The sequence below is a fragment of the Suncus etruscus genome, chromosome 17 (genome assembly GCF_024139225.1).
Source record: "Suncus etruscus isolate mSunEtr1 chromosome 17, mSunEtr1.pri.cur, whole genome shotgun sequence".
NCBI classification, from domain to species: Eukaryota; Metazoa; Chordata; class Mammalia; order Eulipotyphla; family Soricidae; genus Suncus; species Suncus etruscus.
In genome coordinates this window covers 16,647,928-16,659,579 of record NC_064864.1, presented here as the reverse complement: position 1 = coordinate 16,659,579, position 11,652 = coordinate 16,647,928, and the positions used below count along the sequence as shown (strand labels likewise).

Genomic DNA, 11,652 nt, shown 5'->3' with positions numbered 1-11,652 from the left:
ACATCTACTCCTCGTAAGTCACAAATCAATAGCTAAAACTCAAGACTTTGAGACCCATTTAACAAGAAGACCGATAGCAACGTATAAGTTGCTACATGCTTTAAATATTACTAGCTTGCATTTAGATGTCATGAGCAGGGACTTGAGACCCTTTGAGAATACGGACTGACTCAGTTTCCTGGCCCTGTCACATAGTCTGTCCTAAATAAATTACCCATTTCCAAGCTTCACTCCTATCTGGAGCAAGAGATTTCTTAAACCACAGATTTCATTTTTTACTTACTCAATAATATACTTTTCAAATTTCTAGGGGCTTCCCTAATCTTATTGTTCTAGTACTTGGTGAACAGAGTACCTTGCCAACATTTTCCAAAGATGTCTGGTTTTAGATTATAAACTCAAATCTTTTTTATTAGATAATATTTTTATTTATTTATTTATTTAATATATTTTTTATTTAAACACCTTGGTTACAAACATGATTGTGGTTGGGTTTCAGTCATATAAGAGGACACCCCCCATCACCAGTGCAACATTCCCACCACCAATGTCCCAAATCTCCCTCCTCCCCACCCTGCCCCTACCTGTACACTAGACAGGCTTCTATTTCCCTCATACATTCTCATTGTTAGGAGAGTTCGCAATGTAGTTATTTCTTTAACTCAACTCATCACTCTTTGTGGTGAGGTTCATGAAGTAAACTCAAATCTTTTTTTTGTTTGTTTTTTGTTGTTTTTTTGTTTTTGTTTTTTGGGCCACACCCAGTGGTGCTCAGGGGTTACTTCTGGCTGTCTGCTCAGAAATAGCTCCTGGCGGGCACGGGGGACCATATGAGACACCGGGATTTGAACCAACCACCTTTGGTCCTGGATCGGCTGCTTGCAAGGCAAACACCACTGTGCTATCTCTCCGGGCCCAAACTCAAATCTTTATCTCTCATGTTGTTAAGTCTTAATATATAATCTCTGACATCACTGAACACTTTTCCTGATTCAAGGGTGTTAGACAATATGTCCTTCTTGGCATGTTTGGAATATGATGAAAGAAAGATGGTAACCATAAGCCCCTAACTAGTCTCTCATGCTGCTTAGTTACCACTTAGGTAACTTTCTTCCACTAGATGGCAGTGTAAGACTTGGCAGGATGATGGACACACACACACACACACACACACACACACACACACACACACACACACACACAATCTATTTATCTATACATCTATCTATCTATCTATCTATCTATAGATAGATAGTGTGTATATATATATGTACATATAAGTGATCTATATACACATAAATCTTTTCCATCAACTTGTTCTCAGAATTTTCTCTCCTTAAATGATCTTTTTTTTTTTTTTTTTTTTTTTTGGTTTTTGGGCCACACCCAGTGGTGCTCAGGGGTTACTCCTGGCTGTCTGCTCAGAAATAGCTCCTGGCAGGCACGGGGGACCATATGGGACACCAGGATTCAAACCAACCTTAGGTCCTGGATCGGCTGCTTGCAAGGCAAACACCGCTGTGCTATCTCTCCGAGCCCCCTTAAATGATCTTTTTAAGTGAAGATAAGTTCATGTGAAAATTATTGTGCCACAATTATCTCAGAGTGGAAGCCTTTACTTAGTAAGCTCTTACTTACTGGCTCTCAATGCTCAAGCCATCTGGCTCTCAATGCTCGGGACTCCCTGAAGTTTCCAGTTCATGTGAACTTATGTAATGTAAATACCAGACAGTAACCAAAGAGGCCAAAATGCTGAGACTTCCTCTATCACTTTCTGTGTCCTACATTCCCTTCTTTTCAATGAAGTCATTTAACATAAGATCTTTAGTGTCTAGTCATGTTGTAATAGCAGGATTTCCTTCTTTTTATGAATTCATATTTTTGAAGGGGGAGCATACCTAGCAGTATTGGAGGGTCAGGGTCATTTCAGCAGACCCAAATTATGTGGAGATCATTTATTCTCAGATAGATGGTGTTCAAAGACCATCAGAGCCATACCCAGAAATGCTAGAAAGGATTATCAGCTCCATCCATGCCTATGATCTGAAACCATGAAGTGCCAGAGATTAAATTCATGGTCTTGTCCATGTTAGGCATATTCTCTACCACTGAGTCTCTCTGTAGCCTTCTTTCTTTTAAATGACTGAGTAATACTCCATGACTATGTGGACTTTTTCTTTTTTCATTCATCTGTTGATAGGTCCTTCACTTGTTCCTGTGTCTTAAAATATAAGAGATTAACATGAAAGTTAATGCTATAGTCTCTGTGAAACCTTCCAGGTCTATTAATTGTTTTAGCTCCCTTTGTTTACCTTCTTGTTTTGTTGATGGTAACTATCACTGCAGAGTGATCTGATCAGTGGCTTATTTGGGGGTAACTCTGGGTCATTCTTTTAGGTTTTTCTTTTCTTCTGCAAGGCTGGGCTGGTAAGACTCCCCAATATCCTTTCTGAAAAGAGGTGATAACCCTAAATAATGGATCTGGGCTAGAGCAAGCTGATGGTCAACATTCTTTTTGTTTTTTTGTTTTTTTGGGTCACACCCGGCGTTGCTCAGGGGTGACTCCTGGCTGTCTGCTCAGAAATAGCTCCTGGCAGGCACGGGGGACCATATGGGACACCGGGATTCGAACCAACCACCTTTGGTCCTGGGTTGGCTGTTTGCAAGGCAAACCCCGCTGTGCTATCTCTCCGGGCCTGATGGCCAACATTCTTCCAACCTTGTTTTATATGAAGAAACTCCAAGTTTGACTCCCACTCAGAAACCTGTTTCACTCTCTCCTCTCCAGTGAAAGAGAAACAAGTGGCAGCACAGACTTTCTTCTCTCACAGCAGGAAAACATCTGGCACTTTGACCATTTTTTTTGTTTGTTTGTTTTTTTTGTTTTTGGGTCATAGCAGTGGTGCTTGGGTCCCGGTTCTGTGCTCAGGAATTACTTCAGGTGTTGCTTAAGAGACCTTATGTGATACGGGGTTGGCTACATGCAAGGCAAAAGACCCTACTTGCTGTAGGATGACATTAGCCTGTAATTTGACCATTTCTTAAATAAACCTTCAGGGAAGCACTCTTATTTTAATATATGTTATTTTCTTCATTTTCAGAAAAATGTGGTACTTCAACTTACTGACATTTTGAAAGTGTTGGTGTGAAACAAATAGCTTCTTGATTTTCCTGCTCAGCCAAATAAATGTATTCATTTACTTTTTTTTTTTTATGCTGGGGGGTGGGTTGAGGTGGCATACACACACCAGTGCTCAGGGACTAGTCCTGACTCAATACTAGGGCTTGCTGTTGTTGTTGATGGCTGTACTTAAGAGTCAAAACTAGTGTGCAAAGCACGAATTCAACCCATTGAGACATCTCTCTGGCCACTGATCAAGTAATTTAATTGTAGGTATTTGTTAAAGTCATTTGTAACTCATTTACCATCTTTCAAATTTCCAAATTTTGCTGGTTATTTCTTATCTGCCCTATATTAATCTGCCTTGTATTTCCCCTATGCTAGGTCCTTATTTAAAAAAAATAGCTATTTTTATTCTATCTATGGGCAAAATTTGATGCATGTGTTAAATTTTCCCTCTTTATCTGAGTGTTATTGAATTTATAATTTAACATGTGATGTAAAATTCCCCACTGAAAATCTACCAACCTAATATAAGGCATCCTTCTATCAAGTAACTACAACTAAGGCTACTACCATCCCTGTTGGATTGTTCTAGCACAGTTCTTAAGTGGAAATCACTTGATTAAATGAAGGTAGACTTTCACCTGTCTAGAAATATATTTCATGAGTCAGTATCATATCAAATTCAAACACCTTTACAGATAACTAAGTACTTAATAAAAATGAATAATAGGGCAAATTAAGTCAAGGAATTCAAGATGATGGAAGGGAATTCAGTTTAATAATGAAAAGAAATATTAAAAGGTTTACTTGCCTGGTCAAATTAAGAAGCTGATATTTCTGATTACCCCATTCTAAGTTCCTAAGGACTCTCACTCCACCCAGAGTGGAGCCTGATAGAACTGAGTGTTAGGTAAAGTTCACTGAATAAGAAGTAGACTAGGGATTAGTACAGAGAGGGCAGTGATTCTCAGTTGGGACTGTACATTGCCATAAAGGAATTACAAAAGTAAGTGAGAAAAAACTTCATTCCAGAACAAATGAATCAGAATCTCTGGGAGCAGAGTCAAGATATTAGTATATAGAAAAACTTCTCAGGAAATTCCATTGTAGAACATAGATTGAAAATTATTCAATGAATAAAATTTAGTGACTCAAGTAGAAGCTGAGGTGAAAGATGCAGCAGCCACCGGTAAATTTTAAAAATAAAAATATATACCCAAAACAATAATTAAGAAATCAGTAAATAAATAATAAATACATGATTACATTTACAATACATGACTGTTTGACATATTATAAAATGTTGACATACCACATTAACCCATATCAATGGCAACTTTAATAAAGTGAATAAACCATTTAAGACAGTAAAGCATTGTAAATAAATGGTTAAAAATTCGGAATCCTTATACTTCAAATCCGCTGCTTATAAGGACTCAGGATTTATAAACACTTACTTACACAACTTTACTGCCTTAAATGGATTTTTCACTTAATTAAATGTGCCATTGAATACTGTGGGTTAAATAACTCAGTGGCATCCAGTTCAGTTCAGCTGTCTACCTCTTCAGTTCAGGCACGACTTGTGGATTGAGTTGAAGCACCGCCCGCTCCAGCAGACGGCAGAAGATGACTGAAGACTATGCATTGGATTCAGTGTGCATACATTGAATCAAATAACGTGTATGACCCGAGTATAAGTCGAGTTTGGGATTTTTGGCACAAATTTTTTTGCAAAAAAACTCAACTTCTACTCGAGTATATATGGTATTTGAATAATTTCTTTTGTATATGTGTAGGAATTTTCTGACTATAAGAACAACTATTTTAAGTTTTATGAGACACCACCATGTTGTTTTCCATAGTGGTTTAACCCATTAATAGCTCCCCACCAACAATCAGGGTTTTCTCTCCTTATCCATACTGAACTCCTAAGTTTCTCATAATCATTTCATCATGTGAAGATGAAGACTGTTTGTTGTAGTAATCTATTTCCCCTTAATGATCAGTGAGTGATATGGAAAGTCTTTAAATATACATTTTGGTATACTGACTTACTTAGGACAAATATATCTAATTTATTTTCCATCTTCATTCACAATTTTTGGGGGGATTTGGGGCCAGACCCGGCAGTGCTTCTGGGTTACTCCTGGCTCTGCATTCAGAAATCTCTCCTGGCAGGCTAGAGCTACCATATGGGATATCAGGTATTGAACTGAGCTTCTGTCAGATGTTGCTGTATCCAGGCAAAAGCCTTACCACTGTGCTATGGCTCTGGTCCCTATTCACAATGTTTTAATATCTTGTTTGCGTCTGAATGGTAGGAGCACCTAACAATTTGTGTTCTTATTGAAAATAGAAATTGCAGCTTTATCATTTTATTCTATGAGTTGTCTTAACTTTGTGTTGATTATTTTATTTGCAGAAGTATTTCATGTAGTCTTATTAGTATGGTTCTGCTTTTGTGGGTTGTATTTTTGGTGTCATGTCCAAAACAAAAGAAATAATGGCCATATACATGTCAAAAAGTTTTTCCTATATTTTCTTCCAAGTGTTGAATTTCATTAGTGTTAATAACTTTTGTACAATTGGGTGAATTTTATGTGTAGCATAATTGAGTGAACTGATTCCATTTTCTGTATCTTTGTATCAGTTCTTGAATAATTGTTTCAGGGACTATGTTTTCCCATTTAATGACATCAGTGCAATGAAATAATAGACAGGGCATACTTCAATTTCTTGAATGTTACAGATAAAATACTTTATAAAGAGAAAGAATTACATAATTCAAGCTGAAGACAAAAATTAAATAAAGAGCCACAGATGTGTTTTCTGTATTCTCACTCAGTAACTGGTCATAATATTAAAGTTTACATATGAAAAATTTCTAGCATTGTTGAGTAGCATCAAGGAGCATTCAGGCAGTTGTACTGTCTGGGATCCCCATTTTCTCAGCCTTGTCTGTGAGACCACCAAAGCTACAACTATATTGTATGGTCCCTACCCCAAACCCTTGACAAAGGGTGAGCGGGTAAGCGACCTGCACATTCAAAAGTTCCACACTGGCTTGCACAATATGAGCATCCCAGAAACCCCATGAGTACTACAGGCAGAATGTGTGAGCATCACAGGGGAGGAAGAATCCGTGACACCTATGCAGAGTATGTGAGCACTTAAACCTGACCAGAGCTCCCTGTCAGCCTGTCAAACAGATGTGTGAGCCCCACAACCACACATGTGTGTAATCACAGGGCATAGCCACACCAATAGGAAAAAATAAAGGGAGAAAACGTCACAAAATCAAAGTATTATATAGATGATACTTTAATAGGTGGATAAACCTGAATGCTGACATTTTAATTAAAATAGGACAAATAGTCGCTGATCTTAATCCTAAGTAGCAACTTACACATTAGCATTCAGAAAAGCCAACAGCAAACAGTAGGATAAAGAAATGGGGGTGGGAGCAGTGTAACTAATTATTAGGTATAGACTGGGCAATAAATATGAGACTCTGACAAGAGGTCTGTCAGTCAAATTCGCAACGAAGTAGTGAGAAAAAGCAATGTCCTCTTGTGCAATCAGAGTTTAGCCAGCGAGTAGAGTTTCAGTATTTGTCTACAAATTAAAACAGCTTGGTGAGTGAATGAACATAAATGGACTTGCTTGTGGAAAAACAGTATGGTATCAAACCATGACGTTGTATACCTACTGCACAATGTGTCAGTATTTCACAATGTCACTAAAAATTCTTTGATATCGTCATTATTGAGCTCACCCCTAGCCAGTAAGAACATGGTTGCTCAAGCAATAATTTTTTCATATTGAATATTTAATTTAATGTTTTCCTTTTTTTTTTTTTTTTTTTTGGTTTTTGGGCCACACCCGTTTGACGCTCAGGGGTTACTCCTGGCTATGTGCTCAGAAATCGCCCCTGGCTTGGGTGGACCATATGGGACGCCGGGGGATCGAACCGAGGTCCTTCCTTGGCTAGCGCTTGCAAGGCAGACACCTTACCTCCAGCGCCACCTACCCGGCCCCAATTTAATGTTTTCCTTGGGTCATACTGAACTTGGTATTCAGGGGCTATCCTGGCACAACATTTGGTGGTCATGCCTGGCACTGCTTATGAAACCTTGTGTTACTGGACTTCAACCAAGCTTCTCAAATAAAAAGCACATACTCTAACATTTGTGCAATGACCTAAGCCCTGCAAAGCTTCTGAGTCTAAAAGGAAGGGGAAGACTTAATCTGATGACAACGGAGAATAGTTAAGAAAAAGAATCAAGAACTTCTAGTCTGCAAACAAACAGCATCCTAATAACATAATTAAAAGGTAACTTAGATAGTGCCAGGTAGTGAAGAGGCACCACTGCAATGGGTGACACTTGCTAGAGGTAGAGATCAATAATTCATGTTGTCTCTGTGGCCAGGGCCGAGTTGGCAGGACAGGTCATAACTGCGGACAGAAGGATACACAGACACCTGTTAGTCACAGTCCTGGTGCCCCACCTGGTGTCTGCCCAGCTGCTGAATCTGGCTTCCAGGCAGTCAAAGACAATCATATTGGGACAACGCAGGGAGCCATGGAGTCAGCTGTGGACTGACCTGGAAACAGGCCCCATTTGCCCTTGACCAGTTGGGGTCTCTTCTCACCTGTCTGTCCTATTCAGTGTCTCAAAGTATGGAACCAGCTTTCTATGTCCTCCACGGGCTCCAGCTTGTAGTTGTTTGCAGCTTGTTGGAACATGGTTATATCTTTTAAAATTCGGTTCTCCTGGGATCAGAGGAGAGAAGATAAACAGGTTGTTGTTGTTGTTGTTGTGTGTGTGTGTGTGTGTGTGAGAGAGAGAGAGAGAGAGACTGTGAGAGAGAAGGAGGGAGGGAGAGGGAGAGAGAGAGAGGGAAGGGGAGGGAGAGAGGGAAGGAGAGGGAGGAAGAAAAGAGAGAAGGGGAGAGAAGAGAAGGGGAGAGAAGAGGAGAGAAGAGAAAGAGGGAGAGAGAGGAGAGAGAGGGAGAGAGAGAAGAAGAGAGAGAGAGGGAGAGAGAGAGGGAGAGAGAGAAGAAGAAAGAGGGAGAGAGAGGGAGGGAGGGAGAGGGAGGGAGAGGGAGGGAGAGGGATATGCTACAGGAATCTCCTCAAAAGAAAAGCTGTGGTCTGGTACTGGGAATTTACACACTTAACTAGCAAATTTGAACAGAACACTGATTGGCTTCGTGTTTTTCTGTTCTGTCAGTGCCCTATAAATCTAAAAGTGCCATTCAGATATTTCTCAGTTTCTCAAAATTTAAGCTGGGGTTTCATCTTTCAAATATACTTTCTAGGAACAATGTTAGAATGATGAAAATTGCTAAATATTTTTGTAGAATCTATATTTTTCAAAGACAACTTTTTTAAAAACAATTTTTATTTTGTAATATTTAAAAAGTTAAGAATAGTTCATTACTATGCTTGAGATTAAACCCAAGACCTTACATATCAAATTTCTGTACTTTATCTGAGTTTACATCTCTGAATTTTCTTCTTGGTCATTTAGTTTTGTGCTTTTATATTCATTCACGTTTAACTGTCAACGCAGCCCAGAGTGGGACTGAATGGCCATTGGTCCCCCCCGTTTGAACTCCTCCATGAACCTCTACCTCTGCCCCTCAAATGAGAAAATATTTATAGCACTCTGACCCATCCCATAAGGGTCAGGCAATCAACTACAACTTGTGGATATCTCTAATGTCTGTAAGTGGATGTGTATATATAATGGATTCCTCTATGTTTGTCTAACCTTTATTGTAAATAATCTTCACTTAAATATATAACCCCTGTTATACATTACCCTTCCTTTCCACTGTAAGTTCACCACTTAAAAACTCCTATACTCTCATATCTCTCCCTATTTAAACTTTTTTACCCTCAGTTTTTAACCACTCAGAAACCAAGACTGTCCCCCGTCCCAGTCAGCTGCCACCCTGCTTCCAAAGAGAAAGGAACCCTCTCAGGCTCCCCGTCTGTCATGCCAGCAAGAAGCTGCAGCCACTGCTCCTGATAACTCATTCTATGTGGCCCTTGTTCTCCCAACTACCCTCATGTGGACTATTGCTTGCTACAGGATTCAGCTTCAGAGGGACCACCAATTGAAGGACACTACCTGATCTCTTACTGTTGCAAACAATTCTCAGACTCATAACACCATGGGATGGGATGAAAATATATTGTGGATCTTATTCTCCACCCCACCATCCGCAGACTATCACAGAAGACTTGATGAGGATATCTACATTTTCTTTCTATGTTTATTTCCTTGAATGTTTTAACTCTTAGTATGTTTATTTCCATATGTAGAGGTAGCTTCCTCCATCCCCCATATTTTGCCTGTTTGGTTATGCTTAGTAAGAAATTCTGGTAGAAAAAGTCTTGCTTGTATAAGAGCTCAGGTCAAAACCAGGGCACAGAGATGCATATCTTTTCATTTTTACTCCCAAAAGTACCAATAATATAATATGGCATCATACCTTTTAAAATAGGCACATTAACATGAAGAAATCTTATGTATAGAGGGAAGTTCTTATCTAATATGAATAAGAACTTATAAATTTTATAATATAGGGTTCTTTCTACCCTGAACATATGTCATAAGGACATGACTTAGACCTCATGTGATTAGATATCAACTATTCAACTCCTAACTCGGATCCCAGCCTTAGAACTGGCACAGTTTCCTGCACCAGCACCAGGAATCAACCACCACTATGGGGGAGACCCTAATACTGCTTTGGCACCAATTGTGCCAGGGTAGTTTTCATGAGACACCCTGAAGACAAGGAAAGAACAACAACTTGATCTAAGGGTAGATTTCCCTACCTCATCTGATAATGGTGAGATGAAATCAGAAGTTCCTACATCCTAGGATCTGTGCAAAATCCAAGATCACTATTTACAGAAGACTGAATCCAACAAATGAGAATGAGCAGAACATTTCCTGGGATCAAAAAGAAAGACTCTGTCCAAAGCTTCATCCTAGGTCTGTGCAAAAACCAAGATCTCTAATTATAGAGGACAGACTTGGACAACTGCGACTGAACTTAAATTTTCCTGCACTATAAAGACAGACCTTAGGGGTTTGAGCCTGTAGTCGATCTCATGATAGCATGCTTCAAGGGTAGAGACACCCTGTATCTCTTAGGTTTTCCGTTCCACCAAAGAGAAAGAGAGCAGGGTCCTCTTGAAGCAGATGGCAGATGAGCAGGAAAGGAGGAGGTGGGAGCTGAGTTCCAGGCTCTAGGGGTCTTCTTTGATTCCTGAACTGCCTGGAAAAACTCTCACAGGAGGTGAAATAGAAGCAGAATGAGAACTTGGTCTAGCTAGGGGACCAGATCCCCCCCGACTGTTGAAAGTTAGCAGTCAACTGCAGGAACGGTGGGCAAGGATGACCTCGACTTTCTTCAGGAGATTAAAAACACACTTAACAGATGTAGTCATGTGCCTTCCCCCAAAGCTATCACAGTCTCATCTGAAATGAAGACTAAAGTAGGGAATGTCTCCCTCAAGTCCGTTATCCTTAAGGGGCTAATCAAGAAGTTGAAAGAAGATGTTCGTGGGGAACTGGAGAAAGAGAAGAGAGTGAACTGACATTGGACCCCAACACCACCAACTCCCGCCTCATTATCTCCTTGATCTCAAGAGTTTGCCTCTTGGACTGTGTGCCCAGGACCTGCCCTGCCATCGTCACCTCTTCGACAGCAACACCCGGGTTCTGGCCTCGTGTGGCTTCGCTCTGCTACCGTTAGCCCAGGGAGGTGGAAGTAAGGCTCCAAAGACCGTTGGACCTTTGGGGTGGCCCGCACGGTCTCACGTGCTTCACCCCCAACGGGAGCTTCTGGGCATTGCAGTGCAATAACGGACAGTACTCAGCTTTGACCAACCCTCAACCGACGCCCCTCATTTGGGGTCTGTTTCCTGTGTGCGTGTGGGCCTGGATCTCTAGGTGGGCACATGTTCCTTCTACTCGACCGGGAACATGTGTCACCTCTCCACCTTCCCAGTCAATTTCTAGGAGTGAGTGTCCCCTTTTATTTAGTTTATTTTGTTCCATGGGACTTACTTGTGGATCTGGCCTTGAGAGCTTCTCCTGGCCTCTCAGTCCCCATGAATGGTGGATTCCTCTACAGATTAGGGAGATTTGGCCTTTAGTCCTCTCCCTCACCTTTTTAAACATTTTTGGGCTGGATAGTTTGAATCAAACCCTTCGGTGCTCAGGAATCACTCCTAGCTTTGTGCTCATTCCTGGTGGGGTCCACAGAATCTTAATTCTGGTCACCTGGTGCCAGGCAAATGCTTACCTACTGCACTTTCTACAGCCCATTTCCTCTCTCTCCAGCCTGAACTATCATTTATACTGAATGGCATTGTTCTACCAATAGAACAATAGGCTAAGAAGGGCCTATCTGCCAATCAACTGTTCCCTAAAGGGCTTGGGGGAAATGAACTCATGGTCAGCTGGGCAGAATTAACTGAGGCCCTTTGAATTTGT

At 40.5% G+C, this 11,652-nt stretch overlaps 1 pseudogene; it reads left to right on the top strand.

Moving 5' to 3' along the window:
- LOC125995019 (E3 ubiquitin-protein ligase TRIM7-like) overlaps window positions 1-11,175 on the top strand; it is a 35,508-nt pseudogene extending 24,333 nt beyond the window's left edge.
- The last annotated feature ends 477 nt before the right edge of the window (window positions 11,176-11,652 follow it).